Source organism: Schistocerca nitens, chromosome 9, assembly GCF_023898315.1.
Source record: "Schistocerca nitens isolate TAMUIC-IGC-003100 chromosome 9, iqSchNite1.1, whole genome shotgun sequence".
Classification (NCBI taxonomy): domain Eukaryota; kingdom Metazoa; phylum Arthropoda; class Insecta; order Orthoptera; family Acrididae; genus Schistocerca; species Schistocerca nitens.
In genome coordinates, this window is record NC_064622.1 from 411,077,393 (window position 1) to 411,096,231 (window position 18,839).

Below are 18,839 nucleotides of genomic sequence, written 5' to 3' on the forward strand. Positions count from 1 at the left end.
AGTTAAAATTTCTATTTCCAGACAATTATCAAAGTTCAGGCACTGACACATAATCAACTTCGCTCTCCAAAATTCCAGGACATGTTCAGATTTGCTTGGACATATGCAGGATTTGGCGGTCTACACACGGAAAAATTTGAAAACGTTAAAAACATATGTTTTGACAGAGCACAGGGAAAACTGTGTGACTGTGAAACTGTTGCATTCATTTGTTGCAGTTTATGTGACACACTCTTTTGTTTTCATCATTTTTTTGGGAGTGATTAACACATCCACAAGAAAACCTAAATCGGTCAAGGTAGAAGAATCTATTTATCCATTCGGCAAGTGTACAAGGTGGGTCGACAACATATTCCTGTCATGTGACGCACATGCCGTCGCCAGTGTCGTATAGAATACAGGGCGTTACAAAAAGGTACGGCCAAACATTCAGGAAACATTCCTCACACACAAAGAAAGAAAATATGTTATGTGGACATGTGTCCGGAAACGCTTACTTTCCATGTTAGAGCTCTTTTTATTACTTCTTTTCAAATCACATTAATCATGGAATGGAAACACACAGCAACAGAACGTACCAGCGTGACCTCAAACACTTTGTTACAGGAAATGTCCTCCGTTAGCGAGGATACATGCATCCACCCTCCGTCACGTGGAATCCCTGATGCGCTGATGTAGCCCTGGAGAATAGCGTATTGTATCAAAGCCGTCCACAATACGAGCACGAAGAGTTTCTACATTTGGTACCGGGGTTGCGTAGACAAGAGCTTTCAAATACCCAAATAAATGAAAGTCAAGAGGGTTGAGGTCAGGAGAGCGTGGAGACCATGGAATTGGGCCGCCTCTACCAATCCATCGGTCACCGAATCTGTTGTTGAGAAGCGTACGAACACTTCGACTGAAATGTGCAGCAGCCCCATCGTGCATTAACCACATGTTGTACTTGTAAAGGCACATATTCTTACAGCACAGGTAGAGTATCCCGTATGAAATCATGATAACGTGCTCCATTGAGCGTAGGTGGAAGAACATGGGGCCCAATCAAGACATCACCAACAATGCCTGCCCAAACGTACACAGAAAATCTGTGTTGATGAAGTGATTGCACAATTGCGTGCGGATTCTCGTCAGCCCACACATGTTGATTGTGAAAATTTACAATGTGGCGGTGAATCGAGGAAGTACAGTACATACTGACGAAACTAAAATGAGCTCTAACATGGAAATTAAGCGTTTCCGGATGTCCACATAACACCTTTTCTTTATTTGTGTGTGAGGAATGTTTCCTGAAAGTTTGGCCGTACCTTTTTGTAACACGCTGTATATCAGACGTTTTTTCCTGTGGAGTAATCGGTTGACCTATGACCTTGCGATCAAATGTTTTCACTTCCCATTGGAGAGGCACGTCCTTTCGTCTAGTAATCGCACGGTTTTGCGGTGCGGTCGCAAAACAGAGACACTTAACTTATTACAGTGAACAGAGACGTCAATGAACGAACTGACAGATCATAACTTTGCGAAAATAAAGGAAGTGAACTTTTCACTCTAGGTAAGACTTGAACCAAGGACCTCTCGTTGCGCAGCTGCTCAGGCTAACCACGGGACCACGGCGCCCTGAGTTCACATTATCCTTGTTTTTGCCTATCTTTCGCTTATTATTTTTCATAGTTCGTCACAACTTCTTCCTGTTTTCTCGATTGATCTGTGTTCAGTTTTTCAAGGCCTATCCGCTGTGCCATATTATAACTAAATCTGAGGGGGGTGCGATGGGGAGGTTCCCTTGTTAGTACGACATGACTGGGTCCTTTTGTGGCCGATTAACGGTACCGGGGGAGCCTGTCGCTGCTGCTGTCGCTATGCAACGCGCCCCACTGGAGCCTGGTCGGCGTGGCGGCTGGACGGGGTGGGTGCCCGCAGCAGCGCCCAGTGGCCCACATTGCGGCGCGGCGAGAGTTGCCTTCCCGCGTCTTCCCACAGGAGCCGGGATCAATAGGAGCGGGCGGGGCGGAGCGGCCGCTATCGCCGCTGCCGCTGCCGCTGCCGCAGCTCAATGTAGCACGCCCTGCCCTGCCCTGCCCTGCCCAGACCAGAGCACACCAGCGGGGCAGCGCCAGTCCGACTGCCGGGCACGCTGACACGGCAGGGAGGCGATCCGCCAGGTGACCTCCACTCCGGCTGGAGTTGGACACCTCGCTGACCAGCTGAGTGGCAGCTGATTAATAAACGTAACTCCCACATCCGGCCCAAGGATACAGTTACACACTCGCCTAAAACGGCTGAACTATCCCTGGCTAATTCTTGGTCCCTTCACATTAGTGTGCACACCGGCTACGTTAGACATCAACATGCGATAACCACCCACAGACGGCTAGTGGCAGCACAAGCAGTGGTGGGATATGTAAAGCGTATCGTGGGGAGGTGGGAAACACTGCAGTCCTTGTAATGCAGAAACGGAGCGATTTATCTGACTTCCAAAAGGGCACGGTCATTGATTTTGGGCCAAGGATGGAGGCATTTCCAAAACGGCCAAGTTCGCGTGCCGCTATAGTTAAAGTGTACCGTGCATGTGTGAAGTCATCCACATGAGCACTAAAAGAAGAATGTAATAATTCCAGTCCCAAAGAAAGCAGGTGTTGACAGATGTGATAATTACCAAACTATCAGTTTAATAAGTCACGGATGCAAAATACTAACGCGAATTCTTTACAGACGAATGGAAAAACTAGTGGAAGCCGACCTAGGGGAATATCAGTTTGGATTCCGTAAAAATATTGGAACACGTGAGGCAATACTGACCCTACGACTTATCTTAGAAGCTACACTAAGGAAAGGCAAACCTACGTTTCTAGCATTTGTAGACTTAGAGAAAGCTTTTGACAATCTTAAATGGAATACTCTCTTTCAAATTCTGAAGGTGGCAGGGTAAAATACAGGGAGCGACAGGCTATTTAAAATTTGTACAGAAACCAGATGGCAGTTATAAGAGTCGAGGGACATGAAAGGGAAGCAGTGGTTGGGAAGGGAGTGAGACAGGGTTGTAGCCTCTCCCCAATGTTGTTCAATCTGTATATTGAACAAGCAGTAAAGGAAACAAAAGAAAAATTCGGAGTAGGTATTAAAATTTATCGAGAAGGAATAAAAACTTTGAGGTTCGCCGATGACATTGTAATTCTGTCAGAGACAGCAAAGGACTTCGAAGAGCAGTTGAACGGTATGGACATGGTCTTGAGAGGAGGATAGAAGATGAACATCAACAAAAGCAAAACGAGGATAATGGAATGTAGGCGAATTAAATCGGGTGATGCTGAGGGAATTAGATTAGGAAATGAGACATTTAAAGTAGTAAAGGAGTTTTTCTATTTGGGGAGCAAAATAACTGAGGATGGTCGAAGTAGAGAGGATATAAAATGTAGACTGGCAATGGCAAGGAAAGCGTTTCTGAAGAAGAGAAATATGTTAATATCGAGTACAGATTTAAGTGTCAGGAAGTCGTTTCAGAAAGTATTTGTATGGAGTGTAGCCATGTATGGAAGTGAAACATGGGCGATAAATAGCTTAGACAAGAAGAACATAGAAGCTTTCGAAATGTGGTGCTACAGAAGAATGCTGAAGATTAGATGGGTAGATCACATAACTAATGAGGAGGTATTGAATAGAATTGGGGAGAAAAGTTTGTGGCACAACTTGACTAGAAGAAGGGATCGGTTGGTAGGACATGTTCTGAAGCATTAAGGGATCACCAATTTAGTACTGGAGGGCAGCGCGGAGGGTAAAAATCGTAGAGGGAGGCCAAGAGATGAATACACCAAGCAGATTCAGAAGGATGTAGGTTGCAGTAGGTACTCGGAGATGAAGAAGCTTGCACAGGATAGAGTAGCATGGAGAGCTGCATCAGACCAGTCTCAGGACTGAAGACCACAACAACAACAACAACTTATGAGTTACAATTACGAATAACTTCAAAATTTTAAACATGGATGAAGCAGCAACTGCTGAAAATCTTCACGGTAAACGATAACATCCAAACAGTTGCTGGATAAAGATTTATTGCAATACTTTACTACGGTTTCGGTATATCTAAATATACCTTCATCAGAAGCAAAAATACACTAAAATCACATCCTGCAGTGGAGATACAAAAAACGACCGTGCCAAAGCGCGTCATCAGTAGTTAAAATTAAAATACCACCTCTATCTGTACAGCACAATTATGAAGGGATCGTCGATGCGAAATAATAAGATAGAGGTGATATTTTAATTTTAACTACTGACGACGCGCTTTGGCACGGTTGTTTTATGCATCTCCACTGCAGGATGTGATTTTAGTGTCTTTTGCTTCTGATGAAGGTATATTTAGATATACCGAAACCGACGTCAAGGATTTCAATAAATCTTTATCCAGCAACTGTTTGGCTGTTATCATCTACCGTGAAGAATTACGAATAAGCTAATCTGCGATGAAAGCAAACCAAAGACTGTGATTTATTGGCAGAGCACTTAGAAAGTGCAATAGACGCAGTAGAGAGGCTCTTGCACCACGCTTGTCCGCCCTATTCTGGAGTACTGCTGTGCGGTGTGGGATTCGCTGCAGACAGGATTCACGGAGGACATCCAAAAAGTTCAAAGAGGGACAACTTATTTTGTAATATCGTGAAATAGGGCGCAGTGTGTCACGGATATGATACGTGAATTGGGATGGCAATAATTAAAACAAAGGTGTTTTTCCTTGTAGCAGGATCTTATCGTGAAATTTCAATCGCAAACTTTCTCCTCCAATTCCGAAAACGTAGTTGGCGATCACCTACATAGGGAGAATAGTCATCACGATAAAATAAGAGAGCTTGCATACAATATTTAAGTGCTCGTTCTTCCTGCACGCCGTTAGTGTGGAACGACAAAGAAATAGCATGAACGTGATCCGGTGAACCCTCCGCCAGGCACTTTATTGTTATTTATACGTAGGTTGGAACTTAAATAGTGGTAACACTGCTGTGGAGACACTATGCAATGAAATCTACTAATGTCGCTGATAGCACACGTTGTTGACATACCTCCCTTGCCTCCGAGCAAGTGGACTCGCCCGATCCCGCGTCACCGGCGTGGGCACAATCGAGGGAAAAACAGTACTTGTGAGCGAGCGGTCTAACATAACGGTGCCACGGAATTGGATCAAGATTGAATGTGCCAGAGGTCGTATAACACGACAGTGTCATCAAGGTCTTCAAGAAGCGTGCGGGGAATCGGCATTGCCGTACAGGACAGTAGCACGTAGGGTAAAAGCCTTCAACGAAGGTCGGCAAACTGTGGCAGACATGCATCGGGCAGGTCGTCTTAGAGTCTCTGAAGAAGAAGTGCATGCTGTTGCCGCGTTAGTGGACAGTGATTGACACCATACGATTCGTGAGCTCGCCTAAGGAACCGGATTAGCGCATACGACTGTGCTTCGCATCCAGAAGGAACGCCTGGGCATGCGAAAAGTTGGATCACGGTGGGTTCCGCATGACGGAAATGCAGAAATGGATGCGTTATTGCGCTGCTCAGACGCACTTGGAGCGCTATGAGCGGCTTTCTTACGCCGTTTCGTACCACTGGATGAGACATGGGCCACATCGTACGAGCCAAAACTGAAATGCCAATCCAACGAATGGCGTCATGGGTCGCCGCGAAAGTCGAAAGTGCTTCAGAGCCCCAGTATGGTGAAAGTTGTCGTGATTCTCGTGCACGACTGTGATGGTGTTACCCTAACGCAGTCGTTCCCCCACGGCAAACCGTCAATGCACAGTATTACTGTTAATTTTTGGAGCATCACCTACGACCAGCATTGTGAAAGAAGCGGCGACACTTTCTGCGCAACTCATCCATCATTTTGCACGACAGTGCGCGGGCGCATACAGCGCAAGCTGTGGCTGCTCTGTTTGGTCGATGTGACTTCCCAGTACTGTAACATCCACCATACTCCACGGACTTAAGTCCTTGTGACTTTGATTTGATTCCTAAGATGAAGGAACCACTTTGTGGCATTCGCTTCACAACTGTTCCAGAGATTCGACAGGCGGTAGAGCGCTCCATTCGTACCATCAACAGAACAGGCTCTGCTAACCATATACTACGCCTTCCGCATCGATGGCAATGGGTTCTGCACAACGCTGGTGACTACTATGAAGGACAGTAACAGGCACAAACATATAACTCTTTTGTGTCGGTTGTGAATAAATATTTGCCACTATTTAAGTTCCAACCCTCGTAGATGTAGATGTCAAAATGGCGCTATCCAAAACTGACGCCGAGACCACAGTGGTGCACCATGGGCCTTAGATGACAGGGATGAACGATGGGCTGCAGAGAAGTGAACCTGCGAATAGACGTGCATCTGTTGAGCACCTGACCGCCCAGATGAAACAAGGGTCTACCAGCAGTGTCTCCTCAACGAATGTTCAGTGAACGTTGCTGCTTGTAGACCTTCGCAGTAGGTGCCCGCTTCATACACGCTTGCTGGCTACTGTTAATCGGTGACAAAGGTTGGCATTTGAACGTCAGTACCGCAGCTGGAAACCCACCGCGTGGCGACAGGTGGCCTTCAGATGAATGAGGTTTGATGATGCTCTATCGGACAGACGGCCGTTGGCGTGTACGGGGTGTAACGTCTGAAAGCAAATAACCCGCAACGATTTCGTGGCTTTCTCTGGGTTGTCACTCTGGAAGGCACAGTGGATCAGCACAAGTAGGCATCTGTTCTTGGGGACCAAGTCCAGTTTGTTTATCCTCAGCCAGATGTCATCTACCAGTAGAACAACGCAATGAGTCACACGGTTCGCAGTGTCGGGCGTTGTTCTAGAAGCACCAAGAACAGTTTATCGTACATCTCTGCCCACCAGATTCCCTGCATTTGAACCGCATCGACAATCTGTCGTGCCATCTCGGTCGAGCTGTTCACGCCATGGATTCTCAATCGAAGAGCCTAGCGCAGCTGGGTACAGCAATGGAGTCGATATGCTACCTTCCAGAACCTCACTGACGCTCTTTCTGCACGAATCGCGCTACGAGAGGTGGTTATTTAGGCTTTTGTCAGGTTGTCGCTGGACAGTGTATAACACAGCATCGCGTTCTTAACAGAGAGAAATTTTTAGAGGCAGTAGTGATATTATGTAGGTCAAGGCGGGGAAAAGTGGTCACTCTAAGGGAAATTAAAGTGACATCAAACTAAAGCAATTGACAGAAGCTTGCAGCTTACATACCGGGTGATCAAAAAGTCAGTATAAATTTGAAAACTTAATAAACCACGGAATAATAGAGAGGTAAAAATAGATACACATGCTTGGAATGTCATGGGGTTTTATTAGAACAAAAAAAAAAAAAAAAGTTCACAAAATTTCCGCAGATGCGCGTCGTTTGGTTATGATCGTGTGCTCAGCCGCCACCTTCGTCTTGCTTGGCCTCCCAGGTCCCCAGACCTCAGTCTGTGCGATTTTTGGCGATGGGGTTACCTGAAGTCGCAAGTGTATCGTGATCGACCGACATCTCTAGGGATGCTGAAAGACAACATCCGACGCCAATGCCTCACCATAACTCCGGACATGCTTTACAGTGCTGTTCACAACATTATTCCTCGACTACAGCTATTGTTGAGGAATGATGGTGGACATATTGAGCATTTCCTCTAAAGAACATCATCTTTGCTTTGTCTTACTCTGTTATGTTAATTATTGCTATTCTGATCAGATGAAGCGCCATCTGTAGGACATTTTTTGAAGTTTTGTATCTTTTCGGTTCTAATAAAACCCCATGTCATTCCAAACATGTGTGTCAATTTGTACCTCTCTATCTGCATTATTCTGTGATTTATTCAGTTTTCAAATTTATACTGACTTTTTGATCACCCAGTATTTTGAATCAATTGCTTTGTGCCTTTGTCCGACTTCAACGTGGGGTCGGCCTTGTTACTATGAAATTGGCGATGTTGGTATCAGAGGGTGCCCTGATGCCCTTCCAGTCACCCCCCCCCCCACCCCGCGCTCCTCCAGGACTGAATTAGTGTACACCAGCTGTCTGCATCTAGTGTAAGCCATGAAACAGTGTAAATGTTTTTCAAATGTCTGCGAGTCGTGTAAAAGAGGCTGGACGTGGGGACCAGCCCGTCATTCACCTAGTGGGATGTGGAAAAGTGCTTAAAAACCACATCCAGGTTGGCCAGCACACCGGCCCTCGCCGTTAATCCGCCAGGCGGATTCGATACGGGTTCGGTGCGCCTACACGAGTCCAGGAAGTAGCACATTAGCACCCTCGGCTAACGTGGCTGGTAGCTTACGTATTTTGAATCTAGAATGTTATATCACATTGAATAGTTACAGGTAAAAGAAACACAATGAATATGATCTACGTGGGCTGGACAAAAATATGAAACATCGCGAGAAATGCATGCTTGAACATAAATGGAGATAACAAACAAACCTGCAGGTTGTGCTATTGTACTTAACCACGTACGCCACCTGTGCAGTATCCTTCGTACGTTGCTAGTGTCAAGTCTAGGTAAGAACAGTGTTTTGTGTGGTTATGAGCGCATTATGTCGAAGTTATGTGAATTCGGACTTGAGCAAACTGTTGGTGTTCGTATGATGGCTGCTTCTGTAACAAAGGTAGTCAAAGTCTTTGGTGTTTCAAGGGGCACTGTATCGAAGATTTGTGCTGCATACAAGTAAGGTGGAAAACTTCATGTGCTAAGTCACAACGCGGACGAACGTGTGTGTTAAGTGATAGCTATGGACCGTTATTGAAGAGGATTGTGACGAAAAAAGCGAGGACGAGAGGAGCGAAAGTCACTGCAGAACTATCAACACCAAAACAGCATGGAGAGAACTCCATAAACAAAGAATTGCTGGGCCAGCTTGAAATCTTAACCCACTCATTGGTGATGCAAATGCCCATAAGAGGAGAACGTGATGCAGAAGCGATAAAACTTGAACTACAGAGCAACGGAAAAATGTAGTTTGCTTGGATGAGTCTTGTTAGACACTGTTTCCAACTTGTGGCCCGAGTTTAGGTCCCAATAGCGAAATATAGTGGAACTTCGGTGGTGATTTAGGCAGCCTTATCGTGGTATTCCATGCGCTCAAAGCTATTCTGCAAGATCGCGTTATTGCCAGGGATTGTGTGACCATTGTGGCTGATACGGTCTATGTCATAGTACAATGTTTGTTCCGCATTAGCGACACTGTGTGCCAAGACGACAGGGGTCGTGCTCACACATCTAGCATTGTCCAGGACTGGTTTGGTGACCGCGAGGATGAATTGTCGCGGCTTCCGTGACCACAGTCGCCAGGTCTTAGTATTATTGAGGCTTCTTGGTCTACTTTTGAAAGAAGAGTGCATGATCGCTATAAGCATACCCGTCTTTATCCACTCTTGACACGACTGGAAGTTGTAACGCCATCAGTTGTTCCACACCGCATCGGGAGAATGAGGACAGGCAGAAGTTAGTAGAGATTCGTGCTGCTGTAAAAAGAGCGATGCGTGAAGCATACAACCACTACCACCGTCATACCTTAGCAAAAGATCTTGCTGAAAACCCAAGGAAATTCTGGTCTTACGTAAAATCGGTAAGCGGGTCGAAGGCTTCCATCCAGTCACTCACTGATCAGTCTGGCCTGGCAACGGAAGACAGCAAAATGAAAGCTGAAATTTTAAATTTAGCATTTGAGAAATCTATCACGCAGGAGGATCGCACAAACATACCGCCGTTTGAGTTCCGTACGGATTCCCCTATGGAGGAAATAGTGGTAGACATCCCTGGGGTTGTGAAGCAGCTGAATGGGGTGAAAATAAATAAATCGCCAGGTCCTGATGGGATTACAATTCGGTTTTACAGACAGTACTCTACTGCATTGGCTCCTTACTTAACTTGTATTTATCGCGAATCTCTTGCCCAATGTAAAGTCCCGGCGACTGGAAAACAGCGCAGGTGACGCCTGTATATAAGAAGGGTAGAAGGACGGATCCTCAAAATTACAGACCAATATCCTTAACATCGGTTTGTTGCAGGATTCTCGAACATATTCTCAGTTCTAATATAATGAATTTCCTTGAGACAGAGAAGCTGCTGTCCATGCATCAGCACGGCTTTAGAAAGCATCGCTCCTGCGAAACGCAACTCGCCTTTTTTTCACGTGATGTCTTGCGAACCATGGATGAAGGGTATCAGACGGATGCCATATTCCTTGACTTCCGGAAAGCGTTTGACTCGGTGCCCCACTGCAGACTCCTAAGGTACGAGCATATGGGATTGGTTCCCAAATATGTGAGTGGCTCGAAGACTTCTTAAATAGTAGAACCCAGCACGTTGTCCTCGATGGTGAGTGTTCATCGGAGGTGAGGGTATCATCTGGAGTGCCCCAGGGAAGTGTGGTAGGTCCGCTGGTGTTTTCTATCTACATAAATGACCTTTTCGATAGGGTGAATAGCAATGTGCGGCTGTTTGCTGATGATGCTATGGTGTACGGGAAGGTGTCGCCGTTGAGTGACTTTAGGAGGATACAAATGACTTGGACAGGATTTGTGATTGGTGTAAAGAATGGCAGCTAACGTTAAATATACATAAATGTAAATTAATGCAGGTGAATAGGAAAAGAATCCCGTAATGTTTGAATACTCCATTAGTAGTGTAGCGCTTGACACAGTCACGTCGATTAAATATTTGGGCGTAACATTGCAGAGCTATATGAAGTGGGACAAGCATGTAATGGATGTTGTGGGGAAGGCGGATAGCCGTCTTCGGTTCATTGGTAGAATTTTGGGAAGATGTGGTTCATCTGTAAAGGAGTCTGCTTATAAAACACTAATACGACCTATTCTTGAGTACTGCTCGAGCGTTTGGGATCCCTATCAGGTCGGATTGAGGGAGGACATAGAAGCAGTTCAGAGGCGGGCTGCTAGATTTGTTACTGGTAGGTTTGATCACCGCACGAGTGTTACAGAAATGCTTCAGGAACTCGGGTGGGAGTCTCTGGAGGAAAGGAGGCTTGCTTTTCGTGAATCGCTACTGAGGAAATTTAGAGAACCAGCATTTGAGGCTGACTGCAGTGCAATTTTATTGCCGCCAACTTACACTCCTGGAAATTGAAATAAGAACACCGTGAATTCATTGTCCCAGGAAGGGGAAACTTTATTGACACATTCCTGGGGTCAGATACATCACATGATCACACTGACAGAACCACAGGCACATAGACACAGGCAACAGAGCATGCACAATGTCGGCACTAGTACAGTGTATATCCACCTTTCGCAGCAATGCAGGCTGCTATTCTCCCATGGAGACGATCGTAGAGATGCTGGATGTAGTCCTGTGGAACGGCTTGCCATGCCATTTCCACCTGGCGCCTCCGTTGGACCAGCGTTCGTGCTGGACGTGCAGACCGCGTGAGACGACGCTTCATCCAGTCCCAAACATGCTCAATGGGGGACAGATCCGGAGATCTTGCTGGCCAGGGTAGTTGACTTACACCTTCTAGAGCACGTTGGGTGGCACGGGATACATGCGGACGTGCATTGTCCTGTTGGAACAGCAAGTTCCCTTGCCGGTCTAGGAATGGTAGAACGATGGGTTCGATGACGGTTTGGATGTACCGTGCACTATTCAGTGTCCCCTCGACGATCACCAGTGGTGTACGGCCAGTGTAGGAGATCGCTCCCCACACCATGATGCCGGGTGTTGGCGCTGTGTGCCTCGGTCGTATGCAGTCCTGATTGTGGCGCTCACCTGCACGGCGCCAAACACGCATACGACCATCATTGGCACCAAGGCAGAAGCGACTCTCATCGCCACTGGAGGCGGGCTGCACGATGTTGGGGCGTGAGCGGAAGACGGCCTAACGGTGTGCGGGACCGTAGCCCAGCTTCATGGAGACGGTTGCGAATGGTCCTCGCCGATACCCCAGGAGCAACAGTGTCCCTAATTTGCTGGGAAGTGGCGGTGCGGTCCCCTACGGCACTGCGTAGGATCCTACGGTCTTGGCGTGCATCCGTGCGTCGCTGCGGTCCGGTCCCAGGTCGACGGGCACGTGCACCTTCCGCCGACCACTGGCGACAACATCGATGTACTGTGGAGCCCTCACGCCCCACGTGTTGAGCAATTCGGCGGTACGTCCACCCGGCCTCCCGCATGCCCACTATACGCCCTCGCTCAAAGTCCGTCAACTGCACATACGGTTCACGTCCACGCTGTCGCGGCATGCTACCAGTGTTAAAGACTGCGATGGAGCTCCGTATGCCACGGCAAACTGGCTGACACTGACGGCGGCGGTGCACAAATGCTGCGCAGCTAGCGCCATTCGACGGCCAACACCGCGGGTCCTGGTGTGTCCGCTGTGCCGTGCGTGTGATCATTGCTTGTACAGCCCTCTCGCAGTGTCCGGAGCAAGTATGGTGGGTCTGACACACTGGTGTCAATGTGTTCTTTTTTCCATTTCCAGGAGTGTATATTTCGCGGAAAGACCACAAAAATAAGATAAGAGAGATTAGGGCTCTTACAGAGGCATATAGGCAGTCATTTTTCCCTCGTTCTGTTTGGGAGTGGAACAGGGAGAGAAGATGCTAGTTGTGATACGAGGTACCCTCCGCCACGCACCGAATGGTGGATTGCGGAGTATGTATGTAGATGTAGATGTAGATGTAGAACCGGGTAAACGGTCTAAAATTATCAGATAAGGATTTGGAAATAAAAAGGGAAGTATTATTTAAAGGGTTAAATGATTTTTAAGATTACTGTAGACTATATTATCGGTTAAGAGACGTTTTTCGGCTATCCGAACAGTCCGCGTGGCTCATGAAGAAAAAATTGAATGCAAAGATTTAGTTATGAATAGATACGTACAAAAATTAAAAATTATCTTATGTCCCTCCTTCAAATTATTTCTTATATATCTTCAACGGTGCGGTGACACGTTGGTGTTGTCCTTCATTATTACTGGTGTCCTTGCAGGTCGTCATGATCGTCCAAACATTTATTACGATTTACTTTCATGGATTAATAAATAATATTCAAACAACTTTTTAAAACTGTCCTGGATATATTTTCACACACGACATATACGTAATACATTTACAAGGTTAATAATAATTGGCTTGCGTACAATTTTTACTCAAGTTATCATACGCATCTGATTTCTTTCAGATCTCAACAGGGACAGACAGCTACTAATTAATAACTGCACGCTGGATTGTTCATTAATAATCATCTTTGGCTTCACAATCTTTTATCGGTGTCACAGATGTTATCGATATCTTGCGGCAAGAGATCGCGCCGTTTAATCAACCGCCACAGAGGCCAGTACAGACATACAAACTCTGAAAATGAACAGCAACCCTCTTTCGGCTGAAGTAAAGTCACCCGCTTAGCGTCTTCCTCTACGTGCAAACATTTTGCTGTTGTTGAACTGTGCTATCAACGGTTTTATCCACATTATAAGTATGTCGAAGAGGATGCAAGTGTTTATCTTGCCCTGTTTTAAGGATATCAAAAAATTTGGCTACGTTGACCTTGCTGAAACTTGTCCTCTACTCACGGAGGAAGGTTTGCAAACAGTAATATTAAGGTCCCGCTTTTGCCGGTTATCTCAGAATATTTGTTAAAACGATGCGGTATTTTGTTCCATTCTGCCAGCTTTAATACTAATCTCCATAGACAGTTCACCGTAAATCCATAAAATCGCTTTTCCAATTGAAAAATATATTCGAAGTTCTTCTGCATGACTGCACACAATTCGTTAGTTTCCCTCAATCTTGTCACCGTCTACTGATGTTTGGTACTTGCTACTACAATTCTTTTCTTTGTATTACTTGAAATTACTTCGCGGCAATAGAAGAAGGCATTTTATCATTCCTAAGCGCCTCAGACTAATTTTCCATCGCAACAGAGTCTCTCGTTTGTTACTCTGATTACTGGACATTTTTTCTAGGTGTCTTGATGCCTTAGTATCTCAAGCAATACCAGTCCGCTGTAGCAGATCTTCTTCAATCGGATTTTTATTAGGGAAAATATAACAGAACAGAGTTGGTTTTAAATAACATTAGCTAAATAATTGAAAATAGAGCGATAGAGTGACGGATGACAGGTTGCTGTTGTGGTAAAAAGATTAAAGATGAACTACTGAGAAAAGTGCTCATATTGATCACTTTCACCGACGACTAGAGTGGCTACATTTGCCGATAGGACGCTCTGTCGATATTAACGAAACTATCAATCCGCAAGAAAGAACAAGGAACTACATTTGTAACTCTAAAGGTGTTGTTTAGACACTGATTTGTGAAAAAGTATTGCTCTACTTTTACGTGAGGTAACAAGAATAATGTAAATACCTTGTCTTTACTTCAGACGACTGGAAGTAAGTAAATATTTTATTAAAAAATAACGGAACCAACTTCCTCTGTCAAACTCACTGACAACGTTGATGGTATTTCATTTTATTTTATTTGCTGCCATTTAAAAATGATCTATTAAGCCACTCTTATTCGGCCATAAGCCATGATTTTAAATAATTATGTTTATATTTTTGTGTGATTGTGAATGACTTAAGAATAACCATTTCAAAAGCATAAGTAGTGTACTAAGTACTTCTAGGCGTAAGGACTTATAGTTACGTCAACATTTGTAACATTTGTCTAGTATAAGTCTATAAATAGTCGAAACAACAGTGTCTCGCTCTCATTCTATCATTTGTCTCAGTTCGTCTCACGTTGTCTATAATGTGTTAGCTCGTGTGAGTGCTTATGACTTTCAATTGTGAAAATACATAGAGTGAAAGTTTTCAAAACTTTAATTTTGGAAGTGCCTTCCATTTTTCCTGAAAGCAGTCATCTTTGTGAAAGGGAAAAGTTTTATTATTAAAAAGAACTTATAATCAATTTTTTCAGTGAATTCAGGGAATTGAGACAGAGTTTCAGTGGACAGGAATAAATTTAAAGATGAAACTGTGAGAACTACAATTATAGTCGATCGTTACATTAGGCAGCGCAGCGCAGCGATCGTAATTTTTTTCTTCAAATCCGACGAAAGTTAACATAAGTATACAATCTTTGACTGCCAGAATTAATGAGCATTAACTTCAGTATAATTCGGAAAAATAGCTTTCTACGCGAATTTAACTTACTTAAAAGGTTGTAAAATTAATTTCGACAGGGCTTGCTTAAAGATAATGTTATCTATTCACCAAAGTTGTAGATAGATAGATGCTTCGAAATATTCAGTTCCACTACGAAACCTGTTTTACGACGAACTTTAAAGACACTGAATTGTGGCGTCTTCTCGCAAAGAAAATTAAAAATTACAACTCCCTGAGATCAAAAAGAGACCAGTATTAACGACTGCTAACCGCTACCAACTGGTTAAGAAATATTAAGATTCCGTGAGCCGCCACACCTGCCACCTAGTTACTAAGGCAAGTCTTTCTCACAATATAAAATTGTACATGTATGGACTATGAAGGTTATTTGATTTCTTCTTATATTAGCAAAGTTTAACAATTTTGAAAATTTAAATACTTGTAAACTTATGAGGGCGTGCTGAAAAGTAATGGCTCCGAATTTTTGCATGGAATATCTTAGGGCTTTTTGAGTAAAATTCTAAATTTTGCTCTTCATGTCTGCAAAGTTGTTTCTCAACATAGTCACCCTGGCGACGAACAAATTTCTCCCAACGAGAGACCACTTTACTGATAGCGTCACTTTGTTGACAGAGCCACAACCTCACCTCTGCTAACACCTCTTCATCACTATCAAAATGAAGTCCTCGAAGGCGTCCTTCAAGTTTTGAAAACAGATGAAAATCAGATGGGGTCAAGCTGGGACTGTATCGCTGACGGTGAACCCAAGGAGTCTTATTATTGCATATGTCGCTGCTCTTGTGTGAGGTTTGGCTGGCATTGTCGTTGTCAAGGAGACGGTACTGCATGTGTGGACGATCACTTCGAATCCGAAACTCAACCACTGGACACCGTTTCTCATGCACTGGTGTAGTTACGTTACACAGCACCATGCTGCATACTAGAATTCGGAATCCTCTAGGGTTGCAAATATTTAGGCATGATGAATAAGGATATGTGTGTGTTTGCGAGAGGGGCTACGTGTTTGTTTTAATGTGGCTGTATGTGCAACTGGAATGATTTTTTTATCTTATCCCCAACATACCACAAAGTCAAACATCTCCAAAAGTTCTACATATACATCTACATGACTACTCTGCAAGTCACATTTAAGTGCTTGGCAGAGGGTCATCGAACCACAATGATACTATCTGTCTACTATTCCACTCCCGGACAGCGCGCGGGAAAAACGAACACCTAAACCTTTCTGTTCGAGCTCTGATTTCTCTTATTTTATTTTGACGATAATTCCTACCTATGTAGGTTGGGCTCAACAAAATATTTTCGCATTCGGAAGAGAAAGTTGGTGACTGAAATTTCGTAAATAGATCTCGCCGCGACGAAAAACGTCTTTGCTTTAATGACTTCCATCCCAACTCGCGTATCATATCTGCCACGCTCTCTCCCCTATTACGTGATAATACAAAACGAGCTGCCCTTTCTTGCACCCTTTCGATGTCCTCCGTCAATCCCACCTGGTAAGGATCCCACACCGCGCAGCAATATTCTGACGAACGAGTGTAGTGTAAGCTGTCTCTTCAGTGGACTTGTTGCATCTTCTAAGTGTCCTGCCAATGAAACGCAACCTTTGGATCGCCTTCCCCACAATATTATCTATGTGGTCTTTCCAACTGAAGTTGTTCGTGATTTTGACACCCAGGTACTTAGTTGAATTGACAGCCTTGAGAATTGTACTATTTATCGAGTAATCGAATTCCAAAGGAATTCTTTTGGAACTCATGTGGATCACCTCACACTTTTCGTTATTTAGCGTCAACTGCCACCTGCCACACCATACAGCAATCTTTTCTAAATCGCTTTGCAACTGATACTGGTCTTCGGATGATCTTACTAGACGGTAAATTACAGCATCATCTGCGAACAACCTAAGAGAACTGCTCAGATTGTCACCCAGGTCATTTATATAGATCAGGAACAGCAGAGGTCCTAGGACGCTTCCCTGGGGAACACCTGATATCACTTCAGTTTTACTCGATGATTTGCCGTCTATTACTACGAACTGCGACCTTCCTGACAGGAAATCACGAATCCAGTCGCACAACTGAGACGATACCCCATAGGCCCGCAGCTTGATTAGAAGTCGCTTGTGAGGAACGATGTCAAGAGCTTTCCGGAAATCTAGAAATACGGAATCAACTTGAGATCCCCTGTCGATAGCGGCCATTACTTCGTGCGAATAAAGAGCTAGCTGCGTTGCACAAGAACGATGTTTTCTGAAACCATGTTGATTACGTATCAATAGGTCGTTCCCTTCGAGGTGATTCATAATGTTTGAATACAGTATATGCTCCAAAACCCTACTGCAAACCGACTTCAATGATATAGGTAAGTAGTTCGATGGATTACTCCTACTACCCTTCTTAAACACTGGTGCGACCTGCGCAATTTTCCAATCTGTAGATACAGAACTATCGGTGAGCGAGCGGTTGTATATGATTGCTAAGTAGGGAGCTATTGTGTCAGCGTAATCTGGACCTGAAGAAGTGCCCGTATCAAGCGATTTGAGTTGCTTCGCAACCCCTAAGGTGCTAGCAGCTGTACGTGTTTCAAATTCTGGAATATTCCATTCGTCTTCCCTGGTGAAGGAATTTCGGAAAACTGCGTTCAATAACTCCGCTTTAGCGGCACAGTCGTCGGTAACAGTACCATCGGCACTGCGCAGCGAAGGTATTGACTGCGTCTTGCCACTTGTGTACTTTGTATACGACCAGAATTTCTTCGGATTTTCTACCAAATTTCGAGACAATGTTTCGTTGTGGAACCTATTAAAGGCATCTCGCATTGAAGTCCGTGCCAAATTTCGCGCGTCTGTAAATTTTAGCCAATCTTCGGGATTTCGTGTTCTTCTGAACTTCGCATGCTTTTTCCGTTGCCTCTGCAACAGCGTTCGGACCTGTTTTGTGTACCATTGGGGATCAGTTCCATCTCTTACGAATTTATGAGGTATGAATCTCTCAATTGCTGTTGCTACTATATCTTTGAATTTGAGCCACGTCTCGTCTACATTTGAATAATCAGTTCGGAAGGAATGGAGATTGTCTCTTAGGAAGGCTTCTAGTGACACTTTATCCGCTTTTTTAAATAAAATTATTTTGCGTTTGTTTCTGGTGGATTTGGAAGAAACGGTATTGAGCCTAGCTACAACGGCCTTGTGATCACTAATCCCGGTATCAGGCGTGATGCTCTCTATTAGCTCTGGTTTGTTTGTGGCTAAGAGGTCAAGTGTGTTTTCGCAACCATTTACAATTCGCGTGGATTCGTGGACTGACTGCTCGAAATAATTTTCGGAGAAAGAATTTAGGACAATCTCGGAAGATGTTTTCTGCCTACCACCGGTTTTGAACAAGTATTTTTGCCAACATATCGAGGGAAGGTTGAAGTCCCCACCAACTATAACCGTATGAGTGGGGTATTTATTTGTTACGAAACTCAAATTTTCTCTGAACTGTTCAGCAACTATATCATCTGTGTCTGGGGGTCGGTAGAAAGAGCCAATTATTAACCTAGTTCGGCTGTTAAGTATAACCTCCACCCACAGCAGTTCGCACGGAGTATCTACTTCGACTTCAGTACAAGATAAACCACTACTGACAGGCACAAACACTCCACCACCAATTCTGCCTAATCTATCTTTCCTGAACACCGTCTGACACTTCGTAAAAATTTCTGCAGAACTTATTTCAGGCT